Here is an 18,446-nt window from a genome sequence, read left to right on the forward strand (position 1 = left end):
TCTCTTGGATTTGAAACGCTATTTGATATTGTCTTAAATAGTATACCGATACTCAGGTTTTCTGTATAGTGATACTGTAAAATATCAGTTGCTAGTCGCAATATAAATCTTTTTATCGAGTGAGTCAAAAAAGGGGTTATGTTGAGTCGAGCAGTTAATAAATTACAGGATCAATATGCAGAAAAATGAATTTAAATCTTTTAATTTTCTAAAGTATTTATATGTATATTTACATAATAACTAAGTAAAAAATAACATCTATGTAGAGAAAACTTTTTTGTTGTGTACCGGGTATGTTATATTTCCATAAAATGACTGCTTCATTCAAACACAGAGGTCAATCTACAAGGAGAGGAGAACGTGTTCATTGGAAGGAAAATGGTCTGTTGATAGAAATGTCCTTGTATGTGACAAATGAATCTAACGTTCTACCAATATCTCAAAACTTGATGAAGTATACAATACCACTTATTCGATTGATTACTGTCATATCCCAACTGCAAAATAAAGAAGTGTTGTCTTTGATGGAAAACGAAAGAACAGGATGTATCTATTCATGACAAAAAGGTTACATGCACTTGTCAAAATCAAACCAAAGGAACAGTGCTTTTATTGCTGATCTTCATCTCAAAGTCCAAATTAGACCTTCTAAACTCAACAAATGCCCACATTTAACAAGTTCATGCACCGATTAAAGTTAAATTTCTTGCTAAATGTCGAACATGCACGCTACATCTGTGTTTCGAAGACTACATATGTGCGATATTTTAACTTATTGGTCTTTCCTAGCAGTACATGTACGACTTTGATCAGGTTTTCATAAAATTGCACATCACGGCTTATGACGTCATATGTGACTGATCTGACCTTCGTAATTTTGACCCAAACTTATGACCAAAGTCATAATGTTTAATTAGACATTGATAAATATGACCTGAACTTATAAAGTTCTCTTCTGCTTTACTGGTAAAATACCATACAAATATTGTTTCTAGCGTGAAAACAATTGAATTGACAGGGAGTCGCAGTTTGCACTCGTATTACTTATTAATCTATAATACATAATGCTGTGAATCGCTTTTTAATTTCACTTGATTTTTTCTCGTACTTACTTAAACTCAATGACCTTTATTAGAATCCTATCCCTAATAGTTTTCATTTCATTCTTTTTCTGACCAAACAATTTCCTGACATTAAATATTTGTAGGAACATAACATGAAACAGACATGTCAAATTATTTGAAGCCTAAAATTGCATATTGGAGAGTAATTTCTTTTTCATAAAACAAATGAATGAATGTGAGCTCAAGTGCACAAACACATCTTAATACATGAATTTGTCTTCACAAAGTGCATTCTAAAGTAAAGAAATATGTTAAAAATGTACTGATAACATGCCATTGATAAAGTAGATAAAATATATAACAATAAGTAAAAGGTTTATTTTAACATGTAGAAACACTTTTCGTGGCTAGTTTGATTTTCTTTGAATCACTATTTTGAAGCGGTTTTTGTTTTATTATTTTTTCAAGATTTAATGAGACAATGATTTTCAAATTAGAAAAAATATAAATTGTTATGTTGTAATAAGTATGATCATAGACATTGTGGTTTCTTCCGTTTTACCAACGTGGACTGTGTTCGAATCCGTCCGCGTGATACACGAGCGGACTTGAATCCGTCTGCGTGATACATGTACAATGTAGCCTGAAATTGACCAGTTCGCATTGTACACTGCTGGATGTGCTGCACACTAATGAAAAAAAATAAACTAGCCCCCCCCTCACCCCCTGGCTTAGAGCTCTTTTATATTCAGTCGTGACTTAAAAACAACAGATATATCATTATCAACTGTCCTTATTTCGTCATTTATAACTTATTGCAGATTTGTATATGACTGTCATGAACAACTTGGAGGGTGCAGCTAGTAAATGAGGTACCGCTTACCTTTCGGAGCACCAAACTTGTCCCCAGTTTGATTGTGTTATCTTACTAAATCTGGTATTAACTGTTTTATTTTTCATAAACTTGATTGAATAAAAGGAGATGTCGGATACGCGCCAAAAAAGACGACAGCAACTCAACGATGCATAAACCAAAATACATTGAGCTGTATTCAATAATAGACAAGTGTCAAAACAATATGAAAAGCTGAAGTCTTTAAGTTGTGAAGCAATTTAACACAAGTCATTGAAGAACTTCAATGAACACCAATTCAAATTCGCAAAATGTCAAAAAACAGCCATTGACGAGGTTCTTGACTTGGGAACGGCCCACGAACGTGTTCCGGAGTGAAATAAAATTTATAGCGTCTTCTTTTTTTGCTGCTGTTATAAGTTATCTACGTTCATATCCGTAGATATGGATATTTTAACACCCTGAAGTATCCAAGTACACCCTGAGGGGCAGCCGAAGGGTGTACAGGGTACTGAAGGGTGTTAAAATATCCATATCTACGGATATGAACTTAAATAACGAATTTATTCCCGGTCTTGGTCTAAATCTGGCGATTTTTAGAGAAATTCGACCACAAAGTTTAACGTGAAAGCAACGTTTTTTTTTCATTTTTTAAATATCTTTTATTGAAATTTGGGAATTTGACATATTTTAAACGGGGTGTAGATAGAACCCTACAGGTAGACACCTAGAAACAGAAAAATTGAAATGTGTCGAATTTGGCGCTCAATGTTGTGAGAGTTACTTCATAGACGGTGTGACGTCAACGTGGGTCATTTGCATAGATAGGTCAGTAGACCCATTCATTGACAATGTGGCAGCATAGTGATGCATTTACTAAAATGAGTGCACATAATCGACATAATAAGATAAAATCGTTAGTGGATTAAGTATCTAACTATACAGACATCATGGATAATCTACAAAATTCGATATATTTGGAGTGCTTCTAGATTTTCCCATGATAGAATAGACACACCATATTTTAAAGAAATTTTAATCCACGGGTGCTTTTTTTTAATGTGACAGAATGCTATAAATAAACATAAAGTGTTTTAATTGTAGTCTCGGGTCAAATTATATTGTACACTAATAGTCAATATAACACTTATTTTTATGATACAACACAGAAAAAAACCTACTTAATTCGCCCTCATTAAAATGAACATATATATCATGTGTGTTCCTTTACGCTTCAGATTGACTTGACATTCTTCAATTATAGACAATAATCAGGGAAAAAAAAGAAATCATTAATATTAAGTTCACTTATGCGTCGTTTAATTTATTGCTAACATTGAAACCTGTCAATGAAACTATTCAGACTGTCCGTTTTATAAAAAGAAAACTCGTTATATAACTGTCACTTGTGTTTTGATAGCGACAGACTGATTAAATTGATTAAAACATAGACGTTTTTATTTTCTGTTGTTTGTATCTGTAGTTCTTTTTTTAATTTGTCGTATTTGATGTAAATTGCGAAACATGTGTACATGTATTTTTTCTGACAATACATTCATACACGAATGTCTAAATAATGTGTAATACCACATACTTCCCTGAGAGACACATCTTTGTAGGTCACTATTCTAATTTCACCATGAAACCTTTTATTCAAAATACATTTATGATTTCTATACTGGTTCAATTACAAGGGCTGGTGTACAGCTTGTCTTTTTTATCAGATTGCTCGAGTCTAAAGTTTTGGATGATTTTTGCGTATATAAAATACAAATATTGTGACTTTATTCAATCAGACTGCCAATAACAATTCGATGATGATTGATAGCTGCTTAACGTCCAGCGGTAAATTAATATGCATATTCACTACGAGAACATGTTAATGGAATATGAAATTTAGCCCTGCTTTGTACTAGACCGACACACCGAGTCGGATTTTTAACGTGCTAGTTCACGAGGTAACAGTCTGCAAGAAGACATGTCACCTTACCCGGACACATTATTCTGACTCCGAGCTGACCAGTCCTTACTTTTACTCCTTAATGCCGCGTGCTTAGCGGAGAAGCAGCAAATACCAATTTTTAAAGTCTTTGGTTTGACCCGGCCGGGGTTCGAATCCACGACCTCCCGCACTCGAGGTGAACACGAACACGCTTCTACGAGACCACCGAGGCGGTAATAACAGATCGACAGTCCATATATACAGGTCATGTAAAGTATTATTTTCAAACTGATTCAAAGTTTAGACAAAAGAGTATAATACGACTGAAAAATAGCAACATATAAAACCCGACCATCCGTATTGTGAATTTAATATTAAGAAAGCTACAAAATGAACAACCAAAACAAATAAGTTAAAAGCAATTGAAAACAGTTTCAATTAATGGAATATATTGCTTTAAATAATTGAATTAATTTGTATTGTTTTCTTTAGCCCTGAAAGCTTACTCGTTTTGTCTATTTTTTTTAACAAGCATATAAAAATAACACTTATATGTACATTTACTATAATTGATATAAAAGAATATTTTATACTTCTAAATGTGTTAATTTTTAAGTGTTTTTGTCTCAAATGACACCTAAAGGAAATTGGAGTACCAAAGGAGTATTATGAAAAATGAATTGGTTCATTATATCAAGCATTTAAAAAACGTGACATTACTTTAAATATTATGTTATTACCGCTTGTCCGGAAAAATGAAACGAACTGTTTTTTAAATTCCAATATAAATAATTCAGGCCAATAGTTCAAAATCTACTTGCAAGCAATAACTTTGATGCTTCAATTACCTTATAAATTGTACGTAGAAAAAACCATTGCACAGTAGTTTTGAATTAAAAAAAACAATAGTGAACTAAAATGCTTGTACATATATGAAACAGCATCTTGAAGACAGTGGTACTTAAATAAAGTAATTTTATTCTAGAAACTACCTTCATCAGACATTTGTTGTTAAAAAAGGGAATTCAAATTCAAATTCATTGAAGACCCATTGGTGGCCTTCGGCTGTTGTCTGATCTATGGTCGGGTTGTTGTCTCTTTGACACATTCCCCATTTCCATTCTCAATTTTATTAAGATAAAAGTAAAAAAGAAACTTTTATGTTATATTGTTACATATATAATTATATTGAATAAAACGAGAAGGTCAGGTATTTCTTATTGCGACATCAACCAAACACAGAGAAAAACGCAAGGCATATGGATGTTAACGTACAATAATCAACAATAGTAAGGTGTCTTTACAATCTATCAAGCTCTAAATCGTCCAGAAAAGTAGTAAACATTTAAAAGAGAATATAAAATATCTGCCATCAACACCAAATTTCCCAAAAATGATTAAACACAATAGTATAGAACAAAGGACAACTACTAATTATGGTTCCAGAAACTTGGAACATGCACATGTATATTATACATGGGGCGTGATAACCTAGTTTGTTATGATATCAACCTTCCCCAAATAATCTCCGCTAGTGAACCAATAAAGGGAACTTAGATAACATACTATAAAATATCAGTATAGGGAAATCACTTTACCAAACTCCTTTGTCATGTAAAGTAAAAAATAAGTTATATAGAAAAAGAATGTCATATCAGGTAAGTAAACGTTCTTATACAGGGTCATAGAAAGAAAAATAGACATTAGTGGCTTGAAAAGTTTCATTTGGGGTTGGACATATTGTATAGACACCTATTGTTGAAGACTGTGTGTTGCCTTTTAGATGTCTTCTGGTTATTTGTTGCGTTCGAAATTTGTCTCATTGTCGTTTATACTCATCTCCGTTTTATATTTTAGCTGTTAGGGTTTTATTCAATAAGATATAATTCAAATGTATCCAGTCGCTTGAGTTACGAGTCCCGATGAGGACTGTCGGGGACTCCTTAAAGTAAGACTAAGGTTTTCTTGCTTTAAAACTATTATAATCACACTGTCCGGTTAAATAGTAAACTTTTATGCAGATTTTAGTGTTAACTTTCAAATTTCAACAGATGCTTCAGTTTCTCTTTATATGGTTTGTATATGTGGATTGTCAAACATTGTGATGCTTGCTTACAATACATGATTGTGTTAGAAGATTTCATGTGATCCTTTAGAATAAATTATAAATATCTAAATTGAATTGTTGTCATTCGTAAATATTGAATCTTACGTGTTTATACTATACAAGCACGTTAGATTAGCATTCCCCAATACTTTTGTTACGTTTTTAAACAATTCATTGTCAAAATATAGGACTTCGTGTTTATATTCGGGTTTTCTGTGAAACAATAGAATTATATGAACACTATACTGTCCTATGAAATTAAATTGCTTTTTATGTAAGTGCGTCATTTATTTCTGAACTATGTGCACTATGAAGCTGTTGTTTGAAATGGAATCTCAATTGCAAAAATATTTAATCGAATGTTTCACCTTTACTTTAAAATTTGCAGTGTTTTAAAACAATTATTACCGGTTTTGTACTTACATGAGCAACACGACGGATGCCACATGTGGGGCAGGATCTGCTTACTCTTCCGGAGCACCTGAGATCACCCGCAGTTTTTGGTGGGATTCGTGTTGCTCAGTCGTTATTTTTCTGTTGTGTTTTGTGTACTATTGTTTGTCTGTTGGTCTTTTTCTTTTTTATCCATGGCGTTGTCAGTTTATTTTCGACTTATGAGTTTGAATGTCCCTTTGGTATATTTCGCCTCTCTTTTAAATGATAAGAAAACTGGAGTTGAATTGATAAGTACGAGTAGGCTGTGCATTGTTTCGTGTAATATTCCTTTGTTCGTTGTGCATCTTATTTTCTATATTTGATGGGTATTTGGATATAATTAATTTTTTTATCATAACAGTACAACACACGCATCTTCCTGCAAAAACGTGTTGAGCTTTTGACGGTAACTGTTTTTATGTATTAACAAATGTGCAGACCATTTTTATGGGGCTTAAACAACCTTGCAATGAATAAAAGGAGAAGCCAATGTATATAATGATATGCAATAAAACATACAGAGGATAACAAGATTGTCATAAATATCTCGCAGCACAATATACTACACCAACTATCAACAATAGACTCCTCCTAAAAATATACCACAACAACGAACAACACATAGCCAATGTAGCCAATGTCTTTACCATATGTAACTCTAAATCGCCGTGTGTCTAAACAAGTTGTGGATTCATTGTAATCAAGCCTACCAAAGATTATCCATCATCCTGAAATTCTACAAGGAACACAAATATTTAGACATTTCACAATACAAATATACTTCAGACAATGTGTCAAGTTATAATGACTAAATATCTTGGGATATTAGTATAAAGGTTTCTTTTATGGAGCTTTATTATTTGACATCAAATCAACAACGCCAGTTAATTGAAATATATACAGTTTAGGATTCCCATAAATACTACTATACGCTCGTAAATATGGAAGTTGTATATTGGTGTCTGTTGAAACATAAGTTCAGACAAACATGGTAGTAAAGCAATTGAAAATCTAATCGCATGAACTACGACCCTCCCGGAGCATCTGAATACTCCCCGGGTCTTTGGTAGGGTACGTGATGCTCACTCTTTACTGTAGTTTGTGTATAGTTTGGTGGACCGCTGTTGGTCTTTTCGTCTTTTTTCTTTTGACCATGGGGTTGTCTGGTTTTATTCGCCATGTGTTTTTATTTAAACAAAAGAGCGTCAACAGATTGTCATCTCCTAATATGCATGCACCTCCCGTGCAGCGCTACATCGAAAGTTGTCATTTTTAATAAATATTTACCTTTCACATTAATTGCTGTTGTCAGAAGTTGAAATCAATTTAACCTTGGAATTTTAGTAATTACTTGCACCTTGAGGTGTTAGTTTTAGGCGCGGTTGATCGTTAACTTCTGCAATTACAATTCCTTCTTAATTAAAAAGAAACTAACAGTTTTTGAAGAATATCTTCAACAGATAACTGTGGGTTTATGTTGTTATATACATGATTGGGAGTACATACTTTCTTATTATTGAAATTATATGGAACATGTTAAAGTCTTATTGTCTTAAGAAGTGTTAACACATAAATAAATTGTTTTAATGTATGCATGCCGCGGATAGATGTGCAATAAAACAGTACAAACAAGAAACGAATGCAAAAAATAAGCATGCCGATCAAACGCATATTGTGCGAAAATTTCGTTTATAGTAAAACCAGCTCTTAAATAAAATGTGAACAATTGATGTGTTACAATGTTTATATTTTAATGACTGTTTAATGCTGTTATTTGTATTTGAAGGTTCTGTCTATGGAGATAAAAGAAGAAAACTACTTGGCGGCTTAACACATGTCTTATAACTGTTTCGATTTGAATAGTATAGTATTGATAACATGCTTGCTAATTACAGGTCGATTTTGTTTTTGTATAATTTAATGCGTGAATTTCTGAAAAATCTTATTTTAATTTGCTTTGTTAAAAAATATTCTTGCAATTGTATTCAAGATGTAAACACTTTTTCGTGTTCATTACTTTAAACGTTCTGCGAACAACTGTTTAGAACGGCATCGATGGTATTGTTATTTCTACTAACCATGTCGCCATGTGCCCTCGATCCATGTTTGTGGGATATTCCCAAAAAAAAATCCTTAAAGATTTAGATGTCTCCCTGCTCCAATTCTTTTTTTCAATGAGAAAATCTGTTTAAAAGACGGACTAAGTGTTAAGTAAGAAAATTAGGAATTCGAAAAGGCGTATAGTCGGCTACTACTAATACACCAGTACAATGGTGAATTGCGACAGAGTATCACATATCGGCCATTTTACCAAGTCGTGATGGCTCCGTAAAATGTTCATCGAGATGAGTTCAACTTTACCATTAAGATCATCTGTTGAGTAATTTACTTGTAAGCAAAAATCAATGATACGCAATCGCTTTAACCCCACATCCATTTGGAGACATTATATATTGCAGGAATTTGGCTACAAAAAGCTGGGAAAAATCACAAAAGGAACACCCAAATCATCTCTTTCATTCTCAACCGTCCTCTATGGTCAATTTATGGCAATTAAGCAAACTTATATGTAGCTGTATCAGTTATATCAATTCGTCATATGTATGTTAAACATTATTAATGATGTAAATCACATTTTTCTATATGTAAAAATGAGAAGTGCCAATTAGACAACAATGCCGCCAGTGACCTAAGGACGAGTATATTCTACCCAGGAATAGATTACCTTAGCTGTATTTGGCAAAACCTTTCGGAGTTTTGAATCCTCAATGCTTTTCAACTTCGCACTTTATTTGGACGTTTTAACTTTTTTTATTCGTGCATTTTTGAAAGCCTAAGTATATTAAGCGTTGTTATAACAAAGAAGCAAATATTTTGTTGTGAATTTTCATTTTATTTGGCAAAAAGTGAGAAAAATATCCATTTTAATCGATATCCACCATAATAAACTTCTGAAAAATTAAACGTCTACAATACAGCATTTCGTACGTCGGAGTGGAGTACAAAATGACCGATGGTCAAATTGTTCTTTGTAAATAAATATTATTGTTTATACAACTGAAGGTATTTATTGGCAATTTTATCATTAATAATATGCTTATGTATGATAGGTTAACTTGCTTCGATGCACGAACACGTGTCTTTTTATTGTTACTAGAAGATAAAACGTAAAACTGAACATATCAAGTAACTTCTTATTCTGTTCGATTTGCATGTCGAGTATCATTATTTAAAAGCACAGGATACTGAAAATTCTTAAACCAATACAAAACAAATATTTTCTTTAACTATCTGTTATTGAATGCAGAAAATAGGTGATATTGACTTTAAAGTAATCTGTTTATTTGTTTCAGAGATTATAACTACTTGTAAATATCCGGGAATTAAGAGATCAGTAGTATTTTTATACAGAAATAGACTAAAACTATCATACGGTAAGGACATTCATTATTACTTTATAACTCAGATTATTGTTTTCCAAGGTTTAATTGATTTTTAATTGTCCATCCCATTATTATTAATATCGATATACATACAACTAAATGATAAATAATTATATACGTGCAATAACACTGAGTAGAACTAAATTTATGCCACAGTCTGCATGTTAAAATTTGGAATGCAACTTTTTTTGCCGTAGGTCGGTGGTTCTCTCCGTGCACTCCGGCTTCCTCCAAAATAAAAACTGGCTACACAAAATAGCCAATAGTGCTGAAAGTGCCGTTAAAACTACTACTTTTGAAAAATTTATCAATCAATGTAAAAATATATTTCGACTACCAATTCTGCTTTTTATTTTTCAATGGTATTTTATACTACCCGCCCGTACTCACGGTACCGTTTATGAATTTAAGGGGCAGAGTATTTATCTAAATATTTATTTCCTAATGAATACATGTATGTTATTTTATTCGTGGCCTTTAGAAATTAACAAGAAAATCAGTAAAGCAGTACACACGATTTTGATGTACACTACTTAATTCTGATTGAAAGTTTAAAGTTCGTTAAATCTTGATAGAACAAGGATTTATAAACAACTGTCGTTTCGGATCAGTGGGAGTCCAAACTAAGAGTGACAATGTAGTTAAGGGATTGATATCTTGCATCGGGGAAATATCCCAGGATTGTGCTGGTTTGTGAATCCATCTTTTGTCACGGCTATTGATTACAAATAAACATCGTTTGAAGTGTTTACGATGACTGAAATATACAATTATTTCATTTTGAAAAATCCTTCAATCATTCTTTTTCGGGACCGATAACACATTTTTCACAACTGGAACGTGATGTCATGAAAAATTAATAAAAGAACATATCCGATTTTTTCAAAACTGTCTGGGCAGCTTAGAGCTCAGATACATCTTCCGCATCCCATTATACATCTTATACCCGTTCTTATAGTACACAGAGTTCTACTACTTTTCATTTCTATAAAATCCACCCTCCTTAATTAAACGCAGGTTTCTATTATGTTTTCGCTACACTACTTTCATTTTCAAATCAAAATTAGAAAAACATCGAATATGTATATATGAATTTTATTTGATTAAAGTATGTTGTCTTGAATATCCCGATATGTTTAGGTTTGTTTTATTGCGTGGTTGTTTATTATATATGTATTAAATTCATTTATGTTTTTGTTTATGTTTTCTTGAAAACGTATGTGATACTTGCCACTGGTCGTTAAACAATAATCAATCAATCTTTTGATATTCAGTATAAAATTATGTCGAAGGGGATATCCGGAATTTATGTTTTGTTACCAACAAACTCAAACTAAATAACCATTAGATAGGGTAGTACACATCATTGCGCATAATTCCATTAAGACAAAGAGTCATATTGATTAATGTAATCCTGAAGTTAGAGAAGCTACACACACACTCAAGTCCATTTATTAAGCCTTATAGACAATTATCTTCAATTTAATAGACATTAAAATTTTAACGATAACAATCGGTAAATCTATTCGTATTTCTATTACATAAAACTTTAATTATCATTTTATGAAACAATATTAGTTTAACATTTTTATTAATATTTCAAAAGCTTATTCAGGAGTGAAAACACTTCTTCGTGTCATTTAACCATCAACGACGATTATTACGCCAGAAGTGCTTCTGTGTGTTCTTGTATTATTTTGGTTTAGTCCGGATCCTTTTTGAAGTCTTTGTGTCTATACGAAATCATTTTATCTTTAAGGTCAATATTGAACGTTTTAAATATGCTTTTAATGACCGACGTTTCTGCACGCATAAAACTTATTTTAAACATAGTTTTTTTGCTAATTTTAATAATATTATATACATGATATACGATATAAAATTGAGAATGGAAATGGGGAATGTGTCAAAGAGACAACAACCCGACCATAGAGCAGACAACAACCGAAGGCCACCAATGGGTCTTCAATACAGCGAGGAACTCCCGCACCCGGAGGCGTCCTTCAGCTGGCCCCTAAACAAATATGTATACTAGTTCAGTGATAATAGACGTCATACTAAACTCCAAATTATACACAAGAAACTAAAATTAAAAATGATACAAGACTAACAAAGGCCAAAGGCTCCTGACTTGGGACAGGCGCAAAAATGAGATCTCAACCCTCCCCCTATACCTCTAGCCAATGTAGAAAAAACAAACGTACAACAGTACGCACAGTAAAACTCAGTTTAAGAGAAGTCCGAGTCCGATGTCAGAAAGGAAACAAAAGAAAATAAACAAAATGACAATAATACATAATTGAACAAAGGACTACTAGCAGTTACTGACATGCCAGCTCCAGACCTCAACTAAACTGATTGAAAATTATGTCTTCATCATATGAAAATCAAGTACAATCCCTCCCGTTAGGGGTTTAGTATCATACCATCATGAAATATATGAGAAGAACATAACTCGTATCATGCCAACAACTGGTTTTAGAATAAATGTGTTTAATTCCGATGCAAAGACCCTATAAGTGAATCAATATTAAAGCCAAAATATGCAATCTTTAATGACCTGACAACAGTATCGTAACTATATCCCGTGAAAATGGTCTTTAACAATTACGGCCATTGTGCTCTACGCTTATCTTTAAAGTCTCTGGGCATTGCACAGGATAGTGTGTTCTTTTTAAGACGAAATCTGCTCCCAAGTGCTGCCGCCAATATTCCAGTGAAGGACGATTAAATGTCATAGCAGGTCAAGTTCTTACAGACTGTTTTCAGTAATTGCAAACATTCTGTGATACGGTATTGGTTTGTTTGTATTTGTATTCTCGTATCAAATGTATTATACCAGTATTATAATTAAGTTTTTTCTTTTATGTAACTTTTGTTATTAAACAGACTGAGATTAAAATTAGGGACAGTTGATATCTAAAGAGCTAGTTTTACCCTAAACATTTTCATTATTCATGTGCCTGTCTAGTCTTTGGTTTTGTTTTTATGTTGATTGCGTAAACTTATATGCACGATTTCTTCATTTGGAACGGACTAGCGTGTAATTTGATTTCGTTACATATTCAAGTAACCAATAGCTAAAATGGAATTTATCTGCTAAAATATTGAAACTAGTACTATACTTAGGAGAGAAACTCCTCATTGATTACTAGTGAAAGCTTAGGATACCTGTAATTTATCTTAAATCTTAATAAACCAGAGTTTCTAAAATGTCTTTCTTTAAATCAAATTAAATCATAATTCAATATATTTGCCTTTGAATTTCTATAATGATTAGAGGCTTCCACAGTATTAATCTAAGACACATGTGACACAATTTTAACCGAAATGATAAAAACAATCATGATAGTTTGAAACAATGAACTTGTGTATGGTACAAAAGTCCTCTACTAAAATGTCAACGAACTAAAGAAACAGTTGGTAATAGAGTTCTTTCTCCAAATTAATGGACATTTTCTTCTTAAAATATCAATGTTAACTTTTTTTTATACAATATGTTTAGAAAATAGTATTAAAGGCATACGATACAGTTACAGGGGAGATAATGACGTCGCTAAGGTAAAATGTTATTTTTCGCGACGTCAAACTATGACATATTGGGAAAAGATGCATTTTTCGACTAATTTTAATCATTAGCTTGAAAACGAGAACATTGATCCCTCTTTTCAAAGATGAAATTGGACTTGATTATGCATGAAGCTTATTTTAACATTTTTAAAGAACAAATCACCTATGATTTTTTTTTCAATTTAATAGATAAATATACAGCAAACAATGCCGTTTTTGGAAATTAAAACAAACAGAACAATTTAGTTAAATCTGACTTTCGCTAAAATATGTTCACCAACTTTTCTGCAAAATGGATATGTTATTACTACGTAAGACTAATAGGGACACACTATTATTAACATTTCTCAGTTTCAAGTTGATGTTTTTCACTTCCAAGTTGACGTTTTTTTTACATGTAGTTCCTAACTGACATATGCCTTTCCAACTTGATATTTCTCACTTTAAACTTGACAATTCTCACTTCCAACTTGTATGTGAAATAAATGGAAAAATGTTAATTTGGGACTTGAAATTATAAATTCTAACAACAGAATGACTCTACCGGTTTTTCGTATATAACAGATGTATTTTTACCTAAGAGTGGACAACCGTAATGATTATGTTTTTAATAATACCGACTTATTTGTCATCGGCTATCGATAACAATGATTTTACGCTCACTCAGTCTGTCAGAGGCCTTCCAGTTGGGATTTGAATAATCACTTGTTTCACATTTCGATACATAAATTTAAACTTTCTTTCAACAAATTTAAAGGAATTTGTTTTAAACTTTCTTATTATCATCACACCCAAAAGTTTAACTTGAAATAACAATAAATGTGCAGAGCTAATATCATTAAATTATAGAAAAATATATTAAATGTAAAACATGTCGATTTTTATTTTGTACCATAAATGTAAACACAAATGAAGAAAAAGTATAAAGATGAATTCTTTTTTCGGCAATGTATTAAACATTGTGTTGTATGTCATGAAGTTATAAACAATTGTAAACACATAGTAGTCCATCATGCATTGCAACTCATTCAGTGGATTGGTCGGTCAATTGCCCGAAAAAATGCATTTTTTTGTAAACAAACACAAACACTGATACATGTATTGGCGGAAGCATTAGAATGCTAAATATTACATATCCGTATAAGGAAATCAGATACAGATCCAGTATTTCGAAAGGGAAAAGGGGGTGGGGTGGGGAACTAGACAACGTTAGGAGAAGGACATGTAAAAAGTCTATGAATTAACCATATATATGAAGCTCCATCCCACCCCCTCACCCCACTTAACTCCGCCTCTGGAAATGTCCCGATCATTTAACTGCAGAAGTTGAATCAAAACAATCTAATTAAGAATTGTACTTACATTTTTTTAATCTATTCATGCATTAAATAATGTGTTTATAATATCTTGGTAGAAGAGTAATTAACCAAAAGCCTCATACTTAACAGATTAATTGTAACACATAGGTTGTAACACTATTACAGGGTTTTGTTTGTCTAATAAACTACAAATTATCAGGTGTTACAGTTCATCAGCTCTCCGTTTGTTATTTTAAACTGAGCATACAACTTATGCTTTATTAAACGTAGAGACAAAAGAAGAAAAAGTGAGTTGAAGGTCACTGTTCTCGATAAAGTACTTAGTAGTCCATCATGCATTGCAACCCATTCAATGGATTGATCAATTCTCTAAGTCAATAAATATGTTTGCTTATTATGCAATCAAACAATTATATTAGTATATACCAATGAATGATAGTGTACCCGTCCTGATTAAATGTATATTTATGTTTCGGAGGGATACATACTTTTTTAAGCGGTCCTCAATCATTCATGGAAAAAAAGTGAAAAAACTTATTCATATCAATTTAGAATTAGGGATAGAAAGAAATACGACACTGTATGTTCATAAGAAACGAACGTAACCCCACCCCCGGCCACACACTTAAATGAATTAAAATAAAATAAAATAAAACGCACTCTCAGAACAAATGAGTGGTATGTGCGTAATCATGAATTCAAGAATTTGGTTCTGCAATCAGCAGAAAGATTCCAGTTTTCCATTCATCAGACTATAATGTATTATTCTGAATAATCTGGTCCAAATGTTGAGTCAGTCAATAGAACGTTGGACGTATTTTAAAGATTACTATTTCATAAAGTAAATGCAAATTGTATTATGCTAGGTCCAAATACATGTAGCTTTTTACTGTTCTATATTTTGCAATTACAAAAAAGACCGTATGAAAAAATACTTTTTCATTTTTTTTTTTATTGCACCATGATTTAAAGTTATCATGCATTCGTTCTAAAAATGAATACTTCAAGACAAGATAAAAGTTAAAAGATACGAAGAGCCAGTACAAATTTTAGAAAACGACAATTGTAAAATCGCTTTTAAGTCCGAAAAGGGTTATTGCTTACACATTCATTACTACTTTTGAAGCTAGTGAAACTTTATTTTAATGTTTAAAGAACGTGCGGTATGATAAATAATTTGATAATCGATTATCGGTGAAGAATGTCAAAATATTAAATGTTAATCAATACGCCTGTAGTATTTTTTCGAGTTACTTGTTTTCAGGCGTTGAGAAACCCCGTACGTTTAAATGCCCTTTGTAAAAACAACGTATTAAGTAGGCGTAACAGACAATCGGTTACCTAATCTGATCCAATCAATTAGAGAATTGATCCCGCCAACGAATGGTCTCGTCTACACTGTTATGAATTTGATTCTATAAGACGGGTTTATGTGCATAAGTTATTCAAAAAAATATTTGTTGTATCTTAATATTCTCAAAATGCGTACTTAAGTCTAGTCACACTGCATACTAAAATAAAAGAGAGGCGATAGATACCAAAGGGACATTCAAATAAATCTATAAATAACAATTATCTGAATTTGTGAAATTGGAAACATAACTCCTTGATGAGTGCCTTTATGTCTGAGAATATGTCAATTCTTTTTAGATATTTTAAAACCGATATCCTTCATGTATTTAAAGGGGCATTAGCTACGAGATATATCAATTTTTTTGTTCAATCATTAATGAAAGTGAAAAAGTGAAATAATAATTCGCTTTTAGCAGCCAGTTTGGTACAATTTTGTCAAAAAAAACAGTGTTGATGAATTATTCACTTGCGAGTGAATAATTCAACCTCATTAAATCCGTATTCATGTGACCTTCAGTTTAACCCCTAAGCTAGAGATTGGTTACGCATAAACTAGGCGTGGTCAGCTATCAAAAGGAAAAGAATGTCAACATTGAAAGTGAAACAAGGGTGACTGATTCGATCCACAAAAACTCATTCCTATACAGGTAAAAACGATCACTAACAATTTTTAACCTATAATATGAAATCAAACAGACCTGGAAAAATCTAACTGCATGTGTTCGCTATCTATTTATATCAATATTTATGTTTATATCGGGTTATATGACCGTCGGCAATCTTCGGATTTCACCTCGATGGTTGGTTAGATGGCGTCTAGACTAAAATACACAAGAAATGTTCGTTTACATGCCTCGTAAATTGTTTATTTTAAACTTTTTATAATTTGGATATAAGTTTAAGTATGTTATAAATCAAGTATGAGAATTTGAGTCAAATCGATGAACATATATTTGACATCTAATTTCCCTTTAATTTAGGCAAATAGCAAACAAATATTACGTTCGTCAAAATATAAGATGTTAATGAAAGTTAAAACACGCTTATAGCAAATAAACCAGGAAATGGATAGTTTAAAGTATTTATGAAACAAGGAAGTTATATTAACTGCAGTACTGTGTTATTTGAGTTATGAAGCCTTGAGACATTCTAATAAGAAGGTCGCAAGAAAACCACGATTGACAATGGATAATGCTTACTATGCGGTATCGGGTTTGCTCATTTGTGTTGGCTACGGTGACCTATAGCTGTAAACTTCTGCGTCATTTGGTCTCTAGTGGAGAGTTGTCTCATTAGAAATCATACCGCATCTTCTTGTTTTTATAAAGGAGGATTATTGTCGATAATATTACATACCTAATACTTTGTCAAGTATCAGTAATAATATATTTGAATGTTTACTGTAGAATTTCTTTAAGCCATCAAACTTCTTGCATTTCAAGAAAGAATTGCAAAAATGGCGTCCTGCTGAGATCTTATCACCAATATTCATTTATATACAACAGTCTTGGAAAAAAAATCCACATGAAGTCTTATACAAAAACGTTTTCATTTTTGAGAGTTTTTTTTTGTTTGAGGGGGGGGGGGGGGGGGGGGGCACATAGATAGTACCATCAGAAATATAGAATAACAAAAAGCAAAACATGTAAAAAGAAAATATCAGAAAATAAACAGAAAGGAAAACATCGCTATAGAATTACCCTGGATCTTCATCAGTAAAAATCATTTTTATTCTCTGAATTAGATTGTTCTTTGCACACAACAAAATAAGTCACATTGAAGACTCAGACGATAAGATTTTCTGGTAAATTCAACTATCATGCTTACAAAATTGAACTCTGGAAATATCATTCAAGTATCATAACAATCCGGTTTGACCATTTACATGAAGATTTTTTCGATTCTGTGTGTGTTGCATTTTAGTGTTGAGTTTCTGTTGTGTCGTTGTTCTCCTCTTATATTTGATGTGTTTCCCTCAGTTTTAGTTTGTAACCCGCATTTGTTTTTTTCTCAATAGATTTATGAATTTCGAATAGCGGTTTACTACTGTTGCCTTTATTTGCTCCTTTTGTTCACATTACTGTATACTTAACTGTTAGTGGTGCAAACTTGTCTATCCAGTCAGAAAACTTTTAAACATTGCAGCAACTATTATTTTAATAAACCAATTAGTTGGTAAACTATTAAATCAAATTCAATAAAATATATTTGTCTCATATAGTATTGTGCAATTTGACATACGCATACTTCAAGTGTTTTTTTTCTCTCTCTTTACTTATCAAGCAATTGTATTTTGAACGACACTGGAGACTTTAATTGATATTTCTGAGGGGTCTGCATGCTTTGAAAGATCCGTTTCG

Source organism: Mytilus californianus, unplaced genomic scaffold (genome assembly GCF_021869535.1).
Source record: "Mytilus californianus isolate M0D057914Y unplaced genomic scaffold, xbMytCali1.0.p SCAF_7, whole genome shotgun sequence".
NCBI classification, from domain to species: domain Eukaryota; kingdom Metazoa; phylum Mollusca; class Bivalvia; order Mytilida; family Mytilidae; genus Mytilus; species Mytilus californianus.